Consider the following 22,451-nt stretch of genomic DNA (forward strand, 5'->3'; position numbering starts at 1 on the left):
ATAAAAAAGTATCAAACTGACAATAAGAGAAGATTTCTAAACCTGAAAAATATCATTGCTGTTATATTCAAAAATAAACATCAATAGAAATATTGGTAATAGAAAGACTGAAGCTTAAAACTGAAAGACTGAATTACAAGGTGGGCTTGAGGAAGATACTTCACAATCAGAAACTAGATGGAAAGATTGGGAAGGCACATGGATGGAGAGTGAATGAGAGAAAGGGAAGGAGGGAATGAATTTGAAAATGATAGGGGAATAAAACAAATGTGGTAAACATGCAAATATTTGGGGGATCTGGTTGTGCTTACATGGGAATTCTTGGTACTATTTTTACAACATTTTTTTTGTGACTTAATTTATTTGAAATAAAACCTTAAGCAAATAAACAAGGACTGAAAGAACCTGACAACTGGTTGATTTCATGGCATTTCTAGGTTTATCTGGTTGTCATACACGGTATAGATTCAAAAGTGTTTTTTTTCCTTAATGTTGGTATATCTAGTACATCGGAAGAAATTTATTTAGAGGAATAAAAATGTATTTCCAAATCTATACATTCTGCTACATGACTCCCTACATGTTATGAAAATGCACCACCAGCCCCTGTTTTGTGAATGAATGAAAGTTCCCTGCTGTGCACAGACCATAAGTATGAACTAGAAAAGGCAATTTAATTAAGTTTGTATATAGAAAAATATTGAGCTGCATCTTTTAGGGTTTTATGTACATATTTTTTATACTCCCATAAAATAGTCTGTATTGCATACATTTAAAATATTCTCTAAAATTTATATCCTTGTAAACAGTAGTGAGAGAGAATTGTAGCCTCCACTATAAATTATTTAGGTATGACTGGATAAAATAAATGTAGTTAGGATAAAAATTAGTGCAGACAGCATAGACAGAGAGTTTTTAAATAAAATCAGAGACTATATTTGATATTAACATGTAAATTACAGCATGATGACTCTTTAGTTAATTCATAAAGAGAGGACAATTAAAGGGTAAGAATATGTGTGCCTACCACTTGATAGTACGTACATTCATCTAATATCCTCAAACATACACTGATTTTTTTTTTTTTTCAATCAAGTAACAATTGTCAGTTCTCAGTTCAAACTCTTGCTTCCTGGAGAAAGAATACCCATTAGAGAAAGATGAAAATGCCTTGAGGCAAAACAGCTCATGGATTCAACAGCAACACTAGAGGTTATAAGGTAATCTGATTTATTTGTTCCTAGATCAATAATAAAGTTGCATTTGCACACCAGAGTTTTCAAAGCTGATTCAAATGCGTTATCTCATCTGAAAAATCCATGCAAGTACTTTGAAAGTTCAATAAAATCCTGTGATTTGGGCAGCAGATATTGTTATCCCAATATTACTGATGAGGTAACAGATGAAGACAGAGAGAAAAATGGCTTTCTCAAATTAACACAGCAAAGGAATGGCAGAAACAATCTCAGAACATGATTTATGGCATCCAGATAACCTCAATATCTTTACAATATCTAACATAAACTAATGGTCAGTTAGAGAAAACAGATAGGTAGATAGATACAGATATGGCACGGATATTGATAGATACAGATGGAGATATGGATTTGGACATGGATGTAGATTAATGGCAAACTATTTACATAGAGAATCAACTCCTTAGGTGCAGCCGGGTGTATGTAAAAATTTCCCCTGGTAAAACACAACTTAAAAGTCTGCTGAATTTTTAAAACAGAGACAACACTGTGAAGTATGGCCTGCTGAACAGAAAGTAAGATAATTTTTCAGATGATAAAATTAAAAGAAAATACTATGACTCCAAGATTTGCCAAAAACTATTTTGAAGACTGCATCCCAAGGAGAAGTGTGATGTTAGGTAATGAAAAAATGATAAGTACGGTATTTTTTTTTTTTATTAAAATAACTGAAGAACAAATCAGTTAGACACAAAGAGAAAAGATTCTCAGAAATCATGCATTCCTGGGCATAACCCTCCTAAATCTAGCAGGAAGACTGAATCCTGAAGGCACATTTGGATTTAGGCAAAACAGATCCCACCCCTGAGAATGCTGGACCCGGTCTACCTACCAGACTCCTGAAAACATTACTGTGACTTTGCTTATTTTCCGTGTGTGATTATGCCATTAAAAATAACTGCAAATCTGAGGACACACATGGCATGTTTTAGTTCACAATATTTGGGTGTTTGCACTAAACATTTTACAGCTGTATCTTGATAAATTCTCTCCTTGATAAATTCTCTCCAAAAATTCTGGGGTTGAGCCAACCATGCCTAGCATTTACTTACAAATATATCAAAGAATATCTGAAGGGAATGTGTACAAAGAGCTGAAAGTAGGATGTGTTAATCAAAATTTTTAAAAACACAGAACTTACAACTTTTTTACTTAAAAGTTTTGAGAAAAGTTTTCAAGCTCATGGACACTTCTTATTGACAAGTGAATTGTCTTTAGAAAGGCTGAAACGGAACGAGAAAATAACCTTATTTATCCTTTTTTTTTTTTTTTCAACACCCCGTGGACTTCAACTCTAAAGTCGTCCCTTATAAATGATGGACCGGTCCCCAGGCAGGAGTGGCAGTTTGGCCTTGAACTCAGCATCTGGCTTCAAAACTTCTCATCCCCATCTTTCTACTTTGTAAACAGAACTGTTTTCTTAATTTCCTCTTAAGATTGCTCATTGCTGGGGTAGAAAAACACAGTGATTTCTGTAAGTTGATCTTGGACCCAGAAACTTAGCAGAATTTATTAGTAGGTATATTTTGGTAGGTTCTTGTGGGCTGTTGCTTTGGATTTTAGTACATTTATTCTTTCCAAATCTGTTCTATTGATTTACTTTAGAATATCCAAGGTCTTAAAAAATATCTTTTGCATTTTTGTATGTTTTCTATTTGAATCGCTACCTACAATTTACCTTTTAATTATATTCTTTATGTTGTCTGGCTTAGAGTAGTTGAATATTAAAAAATAAATAAAAATGTAAAAACATCTTTAGTAACATTTTCAAGTGCCAAAGAAAAAAATGTATTGAAAGCAAACAATTCGATCATCGATTAAGACAAAAAACTTTAAAGGATGAAGACGACAGCACGTGTGAAAATGAGAAGTTAGTGATGAACTGGAGACAGAAACCTCACAGTCTTCTATTTGTTAACTGCCTTACTTTTCCATGCTCTCGTAATTGTATGCAATTCCAGGTGAAATATTAGATGTACTGTGTTCCTGTATTATTTACAGTTCCTATGTAGAAAACGTGCTCCCCTCCCCCCACCAACCTGCAGTTGGCTTTGGGTGGTGATGACAAAGGAATAGATAAATTATCTGGAAACATACACTGTAAGGTGAATCCAGGATATTTAAGCCAAGGGTTGAAAAGGAAAAAAAAAAATAGGGAAAGGAAACAGATGATTACATTTGGAGAACAGTATCATTGAACACTTTGTTTGACACTGTAGAAAATGGTGCCTCAACATATTTGGAACTGGAATATGTCAATAAATACGCTCTCAGAGTAAAAGGAAGTAAAGTAAAATACTAGAATTAGCAATATCAGCATGAATGTGGAAACTTTCAAAAATTGATCATTTTGTGCTTGGTCTCCTTCCCTTTCCCTTGTCATGCTTTTTCTGCACTGAAATTTCCCTGAAATTCATCATCAATCAATCACAAACCCGAAAATCTTTGATGTAGAGTCTGCTTCTGGGAGAAACTGCCTTAAGGTTACTGTTATCTTGTGATTAATTTGGTTATTTCCCTTGTATTTTGTTTTCTAATTTCTTCCATGAAGAATACAGATTCTTAATTTTAGCATCAGCATGTAGAGATTGTCCTTTTTAAAAATAAATCTAAATATTTCCTAAGCATTCTTAAAACCGTTTGTTGTTACTGTTGCTGTCATTTGTATGACTGAGTCCAGAGAGAATGACGTGGCACATGCCACTTCAGGTCTTTCTCTTTCCAGACCAGCTTAGTAGACTGCTGGTACCTACTCCTCCCTTAGCTGAATGTCCTGGACAGGCGAGGCTGGAAGACAGACGCAGAGGTGATGTTTATCTGTTGCCATTGTCCATGCATGATGCAGTGCCCTGTGAAATTGTTAAGGCCATGGCTTTCATATACCATTTCATTCTCAGACCCAACACTGGCTTGGCATATAGTAGGTGCTCAATATGCATGATTGACACATCAGTGAGATGTATGGTTTTATCAAAGTTGAAATCACAATTATTTTTTGCCATCTAAAATAATTTTGACAATAATATGAAGCAGAGATTATAAAGTATGATTCTGACTGAGAAATCTCAGTGATGTGTCTCTCGAGTGACAGGGTATGTGTGGAAAGTCACATCCACCACAAGTATCATGTGCAGTGTTTTTCCAAACCCCGTATCCACACCTTGTAGTCTGCATGGAGAGTTCTGTCCCAGAACACAGGCCATGATGTCTCCCTGTCACCCCGAGGAGTCAGGCCCTCCGAGGGACGAAGACAGGGCTCCCAATAGAAGAAAGTCTTATTAATGGGTGCAGCATTTTTCGTGCAGTGAGGTGGTGTCTGCTTGGTTTTTTGGTTGGCATAGTTTTTGCTATCTTGAAAGCAAGCAAACAAAAGAACAGGTGGGGATAAAGAGGTCGTGATTCTATTAGTCTAAATGCAATACAGGTAAAAGCAAATAGCCATTATTCCTGGTCATTAGAGATACTGGATTCTCTTCTCCACTGGGTCACACAGGGAGGTCAGATGTCCCCAGCCCCATTCCAAATGGGCAGGACATGAGACCAGTGCTGGAAAGGGGCTTTGGGTAGAAATCGTATGGTCACATTTGTGCTGTGGTCTCTCTCTCCTGTCTCCTTTTGTGGAAGACTTTGGATCTTAGTGTTGAAATAGGAGAGTCCCAACAGGTTACAACCAACAACAAAATCTTATCTCAGCCTGTGCTCCCCCGACATGCATTGGAAAGGCAGAATAAATGAGAAATAAACCCTTGTTTTATAAGCCCTTCGGATTTCAGAGTTATGTTTTCCCTACAGCATAAACAAGCTTAAAAATCCATTTATTTATGTTTGACAAGATAAAAATAAATAAATTGATCATAAATAACATAGCAACTCATCAGAAAGAAAGGGGAATTATGATATGTTTTAGAGAATTCATTGCTACCCAAATTCCAAGTGGAACAGCGATGCTGTGACCCAGGGCAGACTTGAGAAATGCTTACTTTGTTTTGAAAGCCACCCCTGTTGAAGAGCGTCTTAAGGTGGCACTTCTACCCTCTTCTGATGTGGAGACAGACAGGCTGGGGCAAGTGTTTTCAATTGTGTGGATTGTCACACATTGGCTTTTGCTTCCTTCAAGGTCATCTGATCTGACACCTTTCAGCTTGAACACAGTAATTTTACATTTACTCATTTCTGCCCTCTGGCCTTCACTGTGAAAGAATATGGGTAATACTGAGTTCATGTGAGAAAGTCAAGGACCAGGGCGGACAGTAGGCAACTTTCAGTCAAGGCAGATGAGAGGCAAGAAGAAATTTAGAGATAAGATCTGTGCTAGAAATAGAAAACAGCTAGAGAATATTTATTTAAATTCTTACAAAATGACCCCATGCCAATTGTAATGACTGCACACATCAATATTTATATGTACAATTTTAAGGAAGTGTAGAATATCATGTTTTTGCAGAATGTCATATTTTCATAAACTTGAACTCTCACATAATTTCCCTGAAACTATTTTTCATGATTATTTTTATATTTAAAATTTCCAAAAATATTTTAATAATTCTATAAGATTTAATCAAGAGTATTAACATATTAGGGGTTATTTAAGGTTGATGTGTTATATATTCTTTTAGATTTATTTTTGACAAGTATGTTTGAACTTGCAGAATAACTATAGTTGTGAATTTATTAAGCAATTCGAGTACTCTGCATTTCTAGACAATGTTCTAAAATTAATAAATACATGTAAAGACAGACCTGTCAGAAATTAAAATGTAAAAGTGGGCAAAGTCTAAAAATAGCAAATATATTGTGGCTTATTTCAGAATGTCAGTTTTTATCAAGTGGAGATGGTCACAGAGAAAAAAACATCTATTTAAAAATGGATACTCATATTGGCAATATATGGAAAACATAAAATCGCACCAAGACTAAAAACAGTAATAGACTTATTAATTTGAAAATGTCAGTTTTTATCAAGCTGAGCTGTTCAAGCCAGGAAAATTACAATTTCTGAAGTGAACTATTCTTCAAAAACAACTTAGCTCTCATTGAATCAATATCAAGTTCAATAATACAGAGTATTTCCTCTTTCACACAATTACTCATCACTACTTACACTATCTAGCTAGGTTTTTAGACAGATTAAAATTTGATCAAATCATCCCAAACTGTGCAATGTAAGATAAAATAGAAAAACAAAAACAAAAAAAACACACACACAAAAAAACAAAACAAACAAACAAAAAAAAACAACAACAAGGAACCCTCATATTTTCTGATTACTACTAAAAAGTATAAATACTAATGAAACTAGACTATGAAAAAAAAATTAGCAAGTGATTATGAAGTACTAGCATTCTAATGATTTCAAAGTTCTATCTTTGGACTTGTGGCACTATATCTCCTGATGCTCAAGGTTGGTTCTGAAATTGCAAATTGAAAAAAGAAAAATCCTACTTTATATTTGTGGGGAAAACAAGAGACCTTCCTGTAGTGGAGACAAAGAAAAGATACTCTGTGCCCTAAATGCATACTGCTATCCATTCTTGGAGATGATTTCTGAGATGGAAAACAGTAGGTAGTATATTAGTATTTTTTCTTTTTTTCAGGTTGATAGTGAAGGCAAGAGTGTTTCTCCCTTTATATCTGAGATAGAGTCAAATATTTACCACGTACATGTGACTACTGAAGTCAAGAACTATAGTAACTAGGAAGTGGATGAAATTTCCAACGCTAAGTTTCTTAATTTAAAGAAATTGATGGGACACGTGTTTCTGGCAATATAAAGGCATATATGGTCAGGAGGTTTAACTCTTGAAATATGAGTTAAATGGACAAATGTGCTTCTAAATAAATAATTGAGCTGAAAAGATTTTTGTTTCTCCTAAATCCTTATGGTCTAAACGTGAAAAGGGAGCTGGGCATCTGAGTGCTAGACCAAGCTGAGACTAGATGGGTCCAGAGGAAGCGGGTTGCGTGTCCCACTCACTGAGTGACTGTGACAGAAGACTCTGACAAGGAACGGAGCCAAGGCCTTGGGTTTATTTGTATTCACGGAGCTTAAACTCTATAGAAACAGAGCCTTGAAAGAACTACACTGTCACACATGGAAAACTCCGCCCACTAATCAGAGGATACCAGACGAATGCTGACTTGGTCCGAGTGCATTGGCAAAAATCAATAAAAATCAATTAATCAATCAATCAATCAATAAATAAATAATAAAAATTGGGAAAGGAAATCTCCTGCCCTCACATGACTGTATGGGTCTAAGTATACTGCAGAGCGGCCTAAAAACATTAATCTGAGAAAAACACTTAAAGCAGACATGATTTCTAGTGCTTGGCAGCACCAGTTACAAATGCTCTTTATACGGCACCTCATTCAGTCCTTTCGAGATTTTCAAAGATACAGCCCTACCACAGATGAGTCCGCAATGAAAACTGACAACGTACAAAAATAAACACGCTACCACAAGTGAGAATTAACAGCAATTAAAAAAACAAAACAAAACAAAAAATAGTAAAATAAGATGCCCATAAAAATCCAGACATTAAAATTATAGAAATCAGATTCTCAGAAAGAACAGTGCTTCATTTTTCTCAATTCTAAAAGTTCTAAGGGGCCTTTTTCCTAAATACAGAGGGTGCCAAAAAATGTGCACACATTTTAAGAAAGGAAAAACCTGTATTAAAATTGTAATACTCAATATATACTGATAAAAAATATGAATATAAGTCACGTTTGACTTCTGCAATTACAAGAGGTGCTCAAAGTGGTTCACATCAGCATAATTTTAATAGTTTTTTTTTTTTCCTTTCTTAAAATGTGTATACACTTTTCTGGCACCCTTGTGTATTCTTAGTCAGGTTTTGAAAGCACCTTGTTCCTTCCCTATGTATTATTTCTCAATTTTATCCCATCCAGCATTTTAGTCATTGAAATTAGAAACCCAGGTATGTGTTAAGAGCATTTTTGATATAGCTGAAGAGAAAAAGCAATTTACCAAACATAATTTTGAAGAATTTATTCAGGATGCAGTGCACGTGAAATTTAAAGTGGAATTAAAAACAACAACAACAATTACTGCTGAGTGTGGAAGAAAGAATAAGAGGATCTAAAATATGACTAATTAGAGTAGCAATAAAATATGCTGAGAAATTCTTAGGATTCATGGAAAACAAACCTTCAAATTTAAAAAGGGTAACAACATAAGCAGAGTAATTTTTTTAAAAACATAGATATAGTTATAATGAAATAATAAAATAAGAAAAAAACTTAAAGCCAACTAAAGAAATAACAAGAATGTCCATGAAAGACTGCAAATTAGGCTGACAGGGTCTCCAGTTCCAAGTGTAAGCTGCTTACAAGTGGCCATTCCATCCAACCAGCAAGTGAAAAGTTGAACAAACCGAAAAATCAACAACCCCTTTCATATCTGTAAGAGCAAGGAGGACACTAGACAAATCACTGTCCCCAAGACCTGAGACACAGACGAGTACAGAGAGTCCTGGCTCACGGAGCAGACTCTTGGTAGGGAAACGTCAGCAGGACCGATTGCTGGGGCAGGAAAACCTGAACAGTAAATGACACATTTCTGGAGGAACAGAGTAGACCACTCTGAGAGGTAAAAACAGGGGGATCAGTCATAGAGAGAGCCACGCAGTACTGTGAGGTTTACCTTCAGGAGCTCAACCAGGTTCCCACAGTAAATGTCAGAGAAAAATCCTCCCCCCCCCCCCCATCTCACGAAGGTAAGGAATCCTTTTGAAAAGTTCCAGAGCACTCTGTCCTTAAAAAAGCCTGCCCCCAGGAGAAAATCCTTAACTGAAACCACCCGTCCACCACCCCTCCATTATCAGACCTGAGGGAAAGGAAAAACTTAATTGTAGCCCACTCTAACCATTCTGTTCCACTTTAGGGGAAGAAAAAACTGAGAAACTCTTGTGAAATTTACAGTCCAGAGGCATAAGATCAGTAGGACAGATGCTAAACACAGGACTATAGAGCACTTCTCCCCCTGCACCTCGCCAGCACATTCATAAAACTCATTTACAGCAGTTTCTTTTACCGTTTCATCATATCTGGATAAGAAGAAAACATTACGGAACGTACCAAAAGGCAATAAAACACAGTTTGAAGAGATACAGCAAGCATCAGAACCAGACAAGACAAGGATGTTGGAATTATCAGACCAGGAATTTAAAACAACTATCACTAATACGCTAGGAGCTCCAATGAATAAAGCAGACAGCATGCAAGAACACATGGGCAATGTAAGTGGAGAAATGGAAATCCTAAGAAAGAACCAAGAAGAAATGCTGTGAATCAAAAACACTGTAACAAAAATGAAGAATCGCTTTGATGGTCTTAGAAGTAAACTGTGCATAGCTGAAGAAAGAATCTCTGAGCTAGAGGGTCTGTCAATAGAATCCTCAAATACTGAAAAGGAAAAACAACACAGACTGGGGGAAAAAAAAATGTCTGGCTTGTGGGACAGCTACAAAGGTGTAACTTACCTGTAATGGGAGTATCAGAAGGACAAGAAAGAGAGGCAGGAACAGGAGAAATATAGGAAACAATAATGACTGAGAATTTCCTCCAAATTGGTATCAGACAACAAACCACAAACACCAAGAATGTAAGTGTCAAAAAAAGTCACCAAGGCATATCATCTTTAAACTACAGAAAACTGAATATTGAAAATCAACAGAGAAGATGAAAAAACACCTTCCCTATAGAGGAACAAAGATAAGAATACATCCAACTTATCCTAAAAAAAACAATGCAATCTAGAATAGAGTGGGGGATATGTTTAAAGCATTGGGATTTAAAACAAACAAGCAACAACAACAAAACCCCCACCAACCTAGAATTCTGGGCCCTATGAAATTATTCTTTAAAACTGAAAGAAAATTAGAGTTTCTCAAAGAAAAATTGAGGAAATTTGTTTCTAGTAGACTTGCCTTGCAAGAAATGTAAAAGAAGTTCTACAGAAAGAAGAAAAATAACATAGATGAAAAACTCAGATCTACATTAAAAAGGAAGAATATCAAATAAGGAATATGTGAATAAATTTCATTTTTTTATTCTTAATTGATCTAACAGATAAAAGTGTGCTCAAAATAACAATTTATTCAATTATGTATACTTATGTACAGATTTTGCATGTAAATATATATGCTTATATATGCTGATATATAAGTGAAATGATGTATAGCAATTTTTAGGCATAGAAGGGAGGAATTAGAATTATTTTATTATAAGATACACTAGCTGTGAAATGGTACCGCGTTATCTGAAAGAGGACTTGGGTTAGCTGGAAACATATATTGCCAACTCTAGAGCACTACTGAAAAAAATGAAAAAGGAAGTATAACTAATATGCTAAGAAAGAAAAGAAAATGGAATTATATAAAAGGCTCAATTAAAACCAGAAAAGGCAGAAAAGGAAGGGAAGGGAAAAACAGGAACAAGTAACAAGCACAACAAATAGAAAACGAATATGGTAGACATTAATCCGACTATATCAACAATTGCTTTGAACATGGATGGTCTGAATGCACAAATTAAAAGACACAGATTATCAAGGTGGATTTACAAAAACAGCCAACTCTGTGTCGTCTACATGAAATCCACTTTAAATATAGATGCATATAGATAAAAAATAAATTGATAGAGAAAAATATACCATAATAATACTAACTAAAATAAAGCAGGAGTAGCTGTACTCATTGCAGAAAGAGCAGACTTCAAAGCAAGGAATGTATTCAGAGGTAAAGGTCATTACATAATGATAAAAGGGTTGATTCTCCAAGAAGAGTTATCAGTCCTTAACATGTATATGCCTGACAACAGAGCATCAAGCTGCCTGAGGCAAAAAAAATGATAGAATTGCAAAGATAAGTAGAGAAATCCATTATCATAGTTGGAGACTTCAACAATCATCTATCAGGAATGGACAGACCCAGCAGACAGAAATCAGTAAGTACAAGTTGAACTCAATAACACCACCGGTCAACTGAGTATAATTGACATCTATCAATGGCTCAATCCACAAACAGCAAAATGCACATTCTTCTTAAGCTCATATGGAATATTCTTCTAGACCACATTCTGGGCAATAAACACATCTTAACAAATCTAAAACATAGAAATTATACAATGTCTGCTCTCAGAACTCAATGGAATTTAAGAAGAAGTCAATAACAGAAAGATAGGGGGGAAATCCTAATTACATGAAGATTAAAAACACACTTCTACCCAAACATGCTCACATCAAGACACATTATAACTAACAATTAAAAACAAAAAAATACATCACCTCTAAATAACACATGGGACAAAGAAGAAATTTCAAGTGAAATAAAAAATATTTTGAAATAAATGAAAATTAAAATACAACTTATCAAAATTTGTGTGATGCAGTAAAGCAGTGCTTAGAAGGAAATTTATACAAATGATTTCATACATTAGAAAAGAAAAAAGATTCTAAATTTCCACAGTAGGAACTAAAAAAAGAAGAACAAATTAATCCCAAAGTAAACATAAGAAAAATAAAAATTAGGGAAGAAATTAGTGAAATTTAAAACATGAACTCAATAGAGAAAAATCAATAAAACCAAATGCTAGTTCTTTGAAAAGATCAGTAAAATCAATGCAAAAGTCTTCTACAAAATATTAGCAGATCAAATCCAAAAATATGTAAAAAGAATTTTACACTACAACCAAGTAGGATTTATCCCAGGTCACATGGCTGTTTCAACAGTCAAAAATCAATGAAATTCACCCCATCAATAGGCTATAATAGAAAAATCACATGATCATATCAATACATGCAAAAAACATGACAAAGTCTAACACCCATTCATGATAAAAACAAAACAAAAACTCTCAGTAAACTAGCATTAGAAGATAAACTAAGTCACATTTACATTGTTTCAAGAGTTTATTTGAGCATACATTGACTCAAATTGGGTAATGCCAAACCAAAGGTTGTTAGGAATACTCCACTGAAAGTAGCTAGGAAAAAGGTTTTATACACAATACCCTGAAGCAAAGCAAAAATGTTACTTCATTGGTTATAGCTTAAGCAGTGGCGTTATTTGAGGAAGTTGACTTGACTGTTTGTGATTGAGTATTCTTAAATTTTGCTTCTCAGATTTGAGTGCATTGATTGTGCCTTGGGTTTTACTCTGATTACGTAGGCTACCAAGACATTAGAGCCACCTCAGTCTCATGGCCTCCTTGTTAAATATTAACACTAGGAATACAGGGGGGTACTTGCTAAACTTATTTTTTTAATATATATATATGCCCAACAGCTAACATTATACTGTGTGGTAAGAAACTTGAAGCTTTCCCTCTAAAATCAGACACAAGGCAAGTATTAATAAGCCCTTTTTTAACGTTGTATCAGAAGTAGTAGCTAATGCAATAAGAGATGAAAAGGAAACAAAGGTATACAGATTGGGAAGAAAGAAATAAAACTATCTTTATTAACAGATGACATGATCATGTATGTAAAAAGTCTGAAAGAATCAACAAAAACCCTCCTGGAACTAATAAGCGATTATAGGAAGGTTGCAGGATACAAAGTTAATATAGAAAAGTCAATCTCTCTCCTCTCTACCAGCAATGATTAAGTGGAATTTGAAATTTAAAATATGATATCATTTACATTAGCACCAAAAACATGAAATACTTATGTACAAATACTTGTATAACAGAATATTTACAAGCTCTATATGAGAAAAACTACAAAACTTTCATGAACAAAATCAAATCAGAGCTAAATAAATGAAGAGATAGTTCATATTCATGACTAGAAATATTCAATATGTCAAGATATCAGTCCTTCCCAATTTGATCTATATATTGAATACAATCTTGATCAAAATCCCTGTAAGTTATTTTGTGGATATAGACAAACTAATTCTAAAGTTTACACAGACAGTCAAAAGATCCAGGATAGCCAACAAAATATTGAAGAAAAAAAAAACACACAGTTGGATGACTGACAGTACTTGCCTTCAAGACTTACTATAAAGCTAGAGTGATCAAGACCATGTGGTATTGGTAAAAGAATAGCCAAGTAGATCACAGGAACAAATGAGAGAGCTCGGAAAGAGACCCAAGTAAACATAGTCAAGTGATCTTTGACAAAGGAGCAAAGGCAATGCCATGGAGTAAAGATAATCTTTTCAAACTCAGTGCTGAAGCAACTGTATATCCACTTGCAAAAAGGAAAACAGACAGAGAGAGAGAGAGAGAGAGAGAGAGAGAGAGAGAGAGAGAGAGAGAGAGAAACAGAGACACAAAAAAAGAAAGAAAGAAAGAAAGAAAGAAAGAAAGAAAGAAAGAAAGAAAGAAAGAAAGAAAGAAAGAAAGAAAGAAAGAAAGAAAGAAAGAAAGAAAGAAAGAAAGAAAGAAAGAAAGAACTGCAGGCATAGACCTTATACCCTTCACAAAAGTTAACTCAAAACAGATCACAGACTTGAATGCAAAATGCAAAAGTATAGAATTCCTAAAAGATAACATGAGAAAAAACCTAGAGATGACCTTGGATCTGGTGATGACTTTTTAGAGTTAACAGCAGACATGATCCACTTAATAATGATAAGCTGGATCTCATTATAATTAAAAACTTGTGCTCTGCAGAAGACAATGTGAAGAGATGAGAAGAGCCAGAGTCTGGGAGAAAGTATTTGCAAAAGGCACACCTAATAAAGGACTGTGTTCCAAAATAGATGGAGAATTCTTAAAAGTCAACAGTAAGATATCAAACAACCCAGTTAAAAATCCCACTCGGCTCAGGACTTCTTGGAGAAACCCATACACCTGCTCTATCTTACACCTCATGCTTCAGCTGGAGCCTCTGAACCCACTCAAGCCTTCCTGCATTCCACGTGATGTCCACAGCAGACATATAATGGTCACCCCAATGTGTGTCCTAGGTCACTATAGTAAGACCCCCCCCCCTTTTTTAAAGGCTATATTTTAGAGCTGTTTAGGTTAATGGCAAAAGTAATAGGAAGGTACTCCCTGCCCCCACACATGCATAACCTCCCCCATTATCAACACCCCCTCCCAGAGTAGGTTAATGTTGCAATTGAAAAGCTACACTGACATGTCATAATCATCCGAAGTCCATAGTTTACATTACGGTTCATTCTTTGTGTTGTGTATTCTGTGGGTTTGGACAGATGGTGCATGCATCATTGTACATACAGAACAATCTCCCTGCCCTAAAAGTGCTTTGCATTTCACTCCACACATCCCACCACCAACCCCTGGCAGCCATTGATCTGTTTACTGTCTCCACAGTTTTGCCTTTTCCTGAACGTTTATGGTTGGGATTGTACAGTATGTGGCCTTTTTGGATTGCGTTTGCTAACTTCGTATATTCATTGAGTTCCTCGGTATCTTTTTGTGGCTTTATAGCTCATTGCTTTCAGCTCTGAATACGATTCCATTGTCTGGAAGGACGGCAGTTGATGTATCCATCACCCACAGAAGGGCATCTTGGGGGCTTCCAATTTGGGAAATTATGAATGAAGCTGCTGTAAACATCCGTGTGCATGGTTTTGTGTGGACATAGTTTCACTTCCTTTAGGTCAATAGCAAGGAGTTCAATCACTGGTTGTATGGTGAGAGTCTTTAGTTTCATGTGAAACCGCCTAACTGTCCTCCAATGTGGCCACACCGTTTGCCTCCCCACCAGCACTGAGAGACAATTCCTGCTGCTCCACGTCCTCCCAGCACTTGGTGCTGTCAGCATTCAGATTTTGGTCATTCTGATGGGTGTGTAGTGGTGTCTCACTGTTTTGTCAAGACCCATTTTAGGCTCTGCTGGCATCCTCATGTCTTCTGACGTGTCTGGACCAGAGTGGGTATTGTCCGTGGTCACGCATATTGCTGTTCTTCATGACAGTATGCCTGCCCTGCCCAGGAACTCTCCCACACTCACTTCTAGAAGTATCACCAGGCTGGGGTATGACCACCATCCTCGCGGCAAACTCCCTAAGAAGTCCCCAGCCCCCTGTGCAGTACGTTAGTTCCCCAGTGAGGATGCTCTGGGGATGCTGAGTGCATTTTGACAAAAGACAGGGTGTAACGTGCAGGATCCCATAGCTGTCCCTCACCACGCCATTGTATCTCCTCAGACACTGGGGAGGGAGAGGGACGATGGCCGGTTCTGTCTCCTCTTAGCTGTTCCTCCAGATGGCTGTTTGGGAGCCTGCAGGCTTGTTCTTTTGAAAATGGATGTTTTAAGTTTTTGTTGTTTTTAGTTTTGGGTGTTACACACACCACCAGAAGAACAGAAAACAATCCCATTTATCATTCCTACACACATAAATTTATATGTTTGTATACATGTGTATTTATATTTATGGATCTGTATATGTAAGGTACATATCTATGTATCCATCTCTAAATCTCTGTCTCTATCCATCATCTATCTATCTGTCTGTCTGTCTGTCTGTCTGTCTATCTATCTACCTATCTATCTATCACCTATATGCCTATCACCTGCCTATCATCTATCACCTATAATCTATCTGTCCATCATCTATCTCAGTTCTCTCCAGCTCCTACACCAGGGCTTTATTCATTTACTAAATTGGGAAACGTTAGCTATTTTGGGCATTGACAACATATCTAGCTGTGTCATCTCACTCGGTCCTTATAATCAACCTTGAGGGACAGGAATTATGACTCCAAGGACCGTGCACTAAGTAAGGAAGATGAAACTTTCCTTTCATGAGTCGTCTCTTGTTTGTCGTGCTTCTCACTCCTATCAGGTTAGAGAATAAAACGAGGCTCAAGGAGATTAAGGAAACTACCCAAGTCAGCACTGCCTGAATTATAATCGGAGCTGATAAAGAAATAGGACAATCGGTGGGAGAAATATCCCTCACGACTGAAAACCCAGCTTATAAGTGGAAATCCAACCTTTCTGCTCGCCTCCTTCTATCACTTATTTCTGGAGCCAATAACAATGGCAGAAACTGGCTGAGTCTGTCACCCTGGCGGCCCTCCTGCAGACTGGGCTGTGTCTCGGTCTCCTAAGCTACCCACCTGGGCAGCTCGGGGAGCTCATCAAAATTCCACCCAGTAGCTGAGCTGCTGGTGGAAAAACAGTGTGCAAGTGGTTGTGTGTGGCTGCGGGTTCATCAAGTGACTGGAGGCTTCCAGGAGTCACAGGGAACGGTGGAATGCTCGCATCGTCCTCAGAGGGGGCATCCTTTCTGTCCTCGCCAGAGCAGACAAGTGCTGCTGCTCGCACCGGGGTACCTGTGACAGGTCCCTCGCCCTGACAGCTGGCCCTGAATAGTCATCCGGGCCAGTGTGTGCTGGCCATTCACTGCTCTGGCCTCATGGGGACTGTTTTACCATCAGAAAATAACAAAATATGCACAAGCGATTAGTGGTACCTTAATGGCTGTGCCTGACCGCTAAGAAAACAGCTCCCAGGCACAGCGATGGAGGGGCTGCTCCATCGCTGCCCCTTGTTGTCTTCCCAGGTTTGAAATGCATTGACACTAATCAGGAATGGAAAATGGTTCCATGTGCCTCATTCTCCTTTATTCAAAGCCTCTGGTTCAAACATGGATATGAATGTGAGTGTACATACACACATACATGTACACACACATGCATGTACACACACACACATGTACACACATGTACACACATATGCATACTTTTTATTTTCTTTTTTTGGTAAAAGGCATAACCAAGAAGGTCTGGACGTTTGATCAACATTATGTTTTAATATATAACGTTGTATGCACAAAGACTATTCTTGCCTCTATACAGGTGGCAATTGTATTAAACCGTATTTTAAAGACATACAGATGGTGCCAAAACAATGTATACACATTAGAAAGGGAAAATTGTATTAAAATTACACTGATGGTAACCACTCTGAGCACCTCTTGTCATTGCAGAAGTCAAATGTGACTTGTATTCATCTTTTGTTCTCGGTATATATTGAGTATTACAATTTTAATACCGTTTTCCTTTCCTAAAATGTGTACTCATTTTTTGGCACCCTGTGTATAGCTGTGTATGCATATAGTATATGACATACCGGGAGATTGTTAAGTGGAAAAGCAAGGTTTATCACTCCGCGTCCCATTAGGAAACAGGAAGGCTCCCCACTTAGGATCTAAAAGAGAGGTGAATGAAGAAGCTGCTTCCAGAGGCGGACAGTGAAGGGCCCACAAGCACTGAGGCGGAGGGTCTCCGGGATCCGCAGCAGGGGGTAGACATCACACCCAACGTCACAGAGTCCAGTAAACCAGACAGTTGTCCTGGGGTCCAAGGTCAGCGGGATGATGAAAGAGGACTCAGAGCGAAGGCAACGACTTTGAGAGAGAGAACGCTTCACCCTGACCTTCTGACTCTGTGGTTGGCTCCGTCGGCGGACGTGACCTGAATACCGGACAGCAAAGCAGCCCAGTTGCAGGAGAGGACATGGCCAGCTGTACGCCCTGAACCAGGCACAGGGCACGTAGAAAAGGCAGAGGAAGGAGGAGTGGGGAATGAGGAATCCCAGAGTGCGAAATGAATCCCATCAGCTCCCACACGCGCCAGCTGATACAGTGAACCAGTGTGAGTCCTGTCCTCCCAGATCGGATGGTGATACCAAAACCTACTTCACAGGGTAGCTCGGCATTACGCCCTGCAAGCTGAGTTCCCTGATGTCAGAGAAAAAGTACATGAAAACAGGAGAACTTGAAACCAAGATCTATGTGAACCCCATCTCCCCAATTTGAGGAGAAGGCTGAGGAGGGCTGACCTCTACAATCTGCAATGAAGGACACACATCCAACGGGACTTGCTGACCTGGATCTGATTTTGAAAAAAAGTATTATGGAGTTTGATTTGATATAAATGCGGTGAGGCCTCTGCAGACTTGGGAAGCAGTGATTTTACAGGTGGGAGGGACACAGATCATTGCAAGACCGAGGACTGATGGTGCCAATCAGCATCCAGGATGTCCCTTTGGATCACTGCCACCAGCTATCCACACCCTTCAGGTTCATTCCTCGTTACCAAGGATGGTCTGTGTGACCAAGAGAATATGGCAGATGAGGTGGTATGCCATGTCTGAATTAGGTTCCAGAACAATAAAGCTCCTGTCTTGGGTTTCCTCTCTCATTTGGATGATGAGTTTGGGGAAAGCCAGCTGCCACAGCATGAGCAGACTTGTGGAAGGCCCAAGAAGGCCATCTGGCCAAGTCTGGAAATGGGTTCTAGCTCTCAGGTCTCAGATTATTGCAGACCTGCTAACTCCTCAAATGCAGCCTCACGAGAGACTCTGATCCACAATCACACAGCTAAGCCACCATCAGACTCCTGGCCCACAGCTTATGTGTGATAACACTGGTTGTTTCTAGCTGCTAAGTTGCGGGATCATTTCTTATGCAGCAGTAGATAACCAACATACTAACAGACATACATGCATGAGTGCCCAGCTAACAGTAACGTAACTAATTGAACTTTCAGTTGACATGCAACAAGCATAGAAGATTCAGATTTTGCTACTCGAGTTGAATGAAGTTAACCACCAGCTAAAATAAAATATTACTACTCAGAAGAACTACATGACATACTTAAATGTTTTGCAAAGTATCATTCACAATATGAAGAGCACAATCCAAAATTATACAACACAGAAAGAAAAAGGAAACTCTAATCCATATTTAGACCAACCTCAAGACATTTCAGATATGGGAGCATGCAGAAATAATTTTTAGTTAGTTATTACTATAGTCATAAATGTATGAAGGAATGTTCATAATAAATACTAATAGAAACTTTTAGTAAAGAAAAACTTTAAAAAACAACAAAAGGAAAACTCTAGAATAAAAATGAATTTGAAATAAAAATTACACTGTAGGTGCTTAATAGCAAATTAGACACAGAAGAAGAGTGTATGCATTTGAATATAGCTTAATACAAATAACCAATTTGAAGAATAATAAAAATGATTTTAAAACGTGTATAGACTCGAGGACATCATGGCAACATCTAAAGGTCTAACATTACAAGTGTGGCCCCAGAAGGAGAAGAAAATGGAAAACTGACAAAAAAATACTGAAGACATAACTTGTAAACATTAACCAAATTGGGGGAATGATATAAAGCATGAAGTTTAAGAAGGTAAGTAAACCGCAAATACGATAAATAGCAAGAAAACTTGACTCAGGCGTATCACGGTCAAACTGCTGGCAACCAAGTATAAAAAAAGAAAATCCTGAATACTCCAGAGACAAAAGACATGTTACATGGAGAACTGTTGGAATGAGGGCCAATTTCTCCTCAGAAACACTAAAACAATAACTTTAAAGTCATGAAGGAAATACAAATTAAAGCTGCCAAAACAGGATTCTATTTCCACAGAAAATATCATTCTAGGATGAAGGCAAAAGAAGCGTTTCTCAGTAATGAAAACTGAGGAATCACTGTCCACAGCCCTGTGACGTAAGAAATTGTGAAGAATGTTCTTGGTGAAGGCTGAGGGGAGGCGAGGGGGTGGGCTCCTTAGGCAGAAGTGAGGAGCCTTGGGCATGATAAAAATAAAGGCATATATGTAAAATCGTTGTTTCTCCTAAGATCTTTAATTTATTGCTAGGCCGACTCCCACTTTCTCATTTTGTCCGTAGTACAAGGCTATTGAAAAGGAATCTAATTGACAGACATATCTCTGGTTCTGCAATGTACAGAAGCAGTTGGTTCATCTAATACCGGAAAGCCCTAAATTGCTGGAAATTTTAATATTTTAGATTGAAAGAAGCAGAGATGGAATAGGAAACAGCTCTATTAGAGAATTCTTCTCTGCCTAAAGTCTATAAACTTCCTAATATTTGCCTGACTTTAATTTTCTTTTAGTTCCTCGCTGAAGGCAGCAAAAAGCAGTCCACATACATCAGTGTTCTACATTCTTCTAATTTCTTTCCCAAAGCCAAAAGCTTGGACAGCAAAGAGACAGCGTGGGAGCTTATGGCAGCTGGCAATTTTACCAAATGTCCTGCCACAGCGTTAGTGTCACCTCTGTCCTTCACGTTCTCATTTTGTCCCTTTCTATTTAGTTCAGTAATTACCCTACTGTCACAAGCCTGCCCCCCCCCCCCAGACATCACCTCAAAAGCCAGTCAATGCACTTTTATGGCTGTTTAGGATCAACGGAGCTAATGTGTTTGGAACAAGCACGTAACGGAAATGGGTATCTAGATAGGGCCGTCATCTCTTCTAATAAAATGCTGAGGAGATACGAATCTCTTACATAAGGCAATTTCAGTCCTACTGAACAAAGAGAAATAAGTGCACATGGTTTCTGAAGAATAGTGAGACAAATGTTTATTTGCAGTGTACAATCCTACCCCAATGGATATCTATGAAGATCAAAGTGATGAGGTTTAATGTCACTTAGATTTAAGGAGTGACAAAACTGGGGTAGAGAACATCTAAGGAGGCTTCTGTGAATAGCTGAGCTTTGAAAATAATTAGCTTTATTTTTGAAGCTAATATCTTTAAGTCTCAAGCTTCTGGGCCCATAGAAATCACATGCAAATCTAAAGGAATCTAAGGTGAGTATTGACCACCAAATTGCCACAGATCCATATGTTTCTAAATAAAACACTGAATATTGTCACTGGCCTATAGCAGACTTTCCTAAAGCTTTATATATATATACTTTAAATTGAATACTTTCTAATACATATTTTCTTCCATGTGTGTTTTTTTCTATAAACATTTCACAATTTGATATACTTAATATAAAGTTCAGGTCCGTCAGTCACTTTTCTCTAACTGGACTGTAAGTTCATTGAGAACAGAGGCTCTGAGCTTCAGGTTGGTTTATATGACCTTCCAGAAATGAAATACAATGTGATTATCATTAGAGGCTGACACAAGTATTTCACTGTGCAGAATGCTTAAGCTTCCTGTTTTGAGCAGATCTGTATCTGGCCCCTTGATATCCCATGCATTGTGCTAGGCACCGTGTTAAATAAATAGCCTGAGAGCGGCTTTGTATACTGGCCTCAAACTTACTTATTTCTTCACAGCCAGCTAACACCCATTAGCTCAAATGCCTGCTCATACCAAACTTAAATTTGTACACATCCAGTTGTGGTAAACGTAGCCCACGCTAGCAGACACGTAGCCCTTTAGGGCTGCCATTTCTGCATACCTCACAAAACTGCAATGCACCCAGCATCCTCTAGGCATAAAGGTAAACTCTGTAGACACACAGACCCCAAGCCACTGCTGCCCCGCAGAGCACTGACCAGGGACGTGGCCACGATGCCAAGTGACATCCACTGGCCACATAAGCCCCTCTCCAACCTTGCTCTTTCCCAGAAGCTCCCTGGCTTCCCTCCCCTTCTACATGGTGGCTTCTGAGCCACACCACAGCCTCTGGACCGCCTCATGCTGTGAGGGATTTCCCCCCATGCAAACCTGTCAAGGCTGCAATCACTAAAGCTCATGTGTGTTACTGCCCCCTGGTGGTCGCACATACTCCTTGCTCAGCACTGAACTCCTGGACCGCCCTTCACAACGTTAATGTGAAGATAAATGTTTTGGGATCCTTGCCCCGAGGGTCACGTAGTATGGTGAGAGAGTGGGAGCGATGGGCATTTAAACGTAATTTTTATAAAAAGCCAAGAAAAGGCATTTCACATATAGAACCAATTTAAATTGCATTAAAAGGGCGTTCTTTCCAATTCACTTTAACTTGGACATGTGATGAAACCACTAGAGCCCACTCTCCACCTCTTGGGTGGTGCAGAGACAACCTCCACCATTTCACATCAGCTCAGATACATTCTGGGTACTAGGCTGATTGGGTCAGTAACGCCACTGTAATTCCAAAGCAGATTCAGAGGTTAGGATTCAGGATGATAATAAACATATTCTCATTTTTTTTTGTCATTGTTTTAACAAAATGAATTCCTAATTTCATAACAAATTGGGTTGAGAAAATTTAGACACTGGCATGGATTATGTTTTTCTTTTACAAATTATTATATTTAATTTAATATCAAAAATCTCTCATTTAAAACTATATTTGGATTTAACCTTTACTAGTTACCTTAAAAAAACTCACATTTAAGATAGACTAATAATCTTAATTTTCCTATTTACAAAATAATAGATATCAATTCAACTTTCACTTTAGTGTATTCATTTGTA

Source organism: Rhinolophus sinicus, linkage group LG04 (assembly GCF_036562045.2).
Source record: "Rhinolophus sinicus isolate RSC01 linkage group LG04, ASM3656204v1, whole genome shotgun sequence".
Taxonomy (NCBI): Eukaryota; Metazoa; Chordata; class Mammalia; order Chiroptera; family Rhinolophidae; genus Rhinolophus; species Rhinolophus sinicus.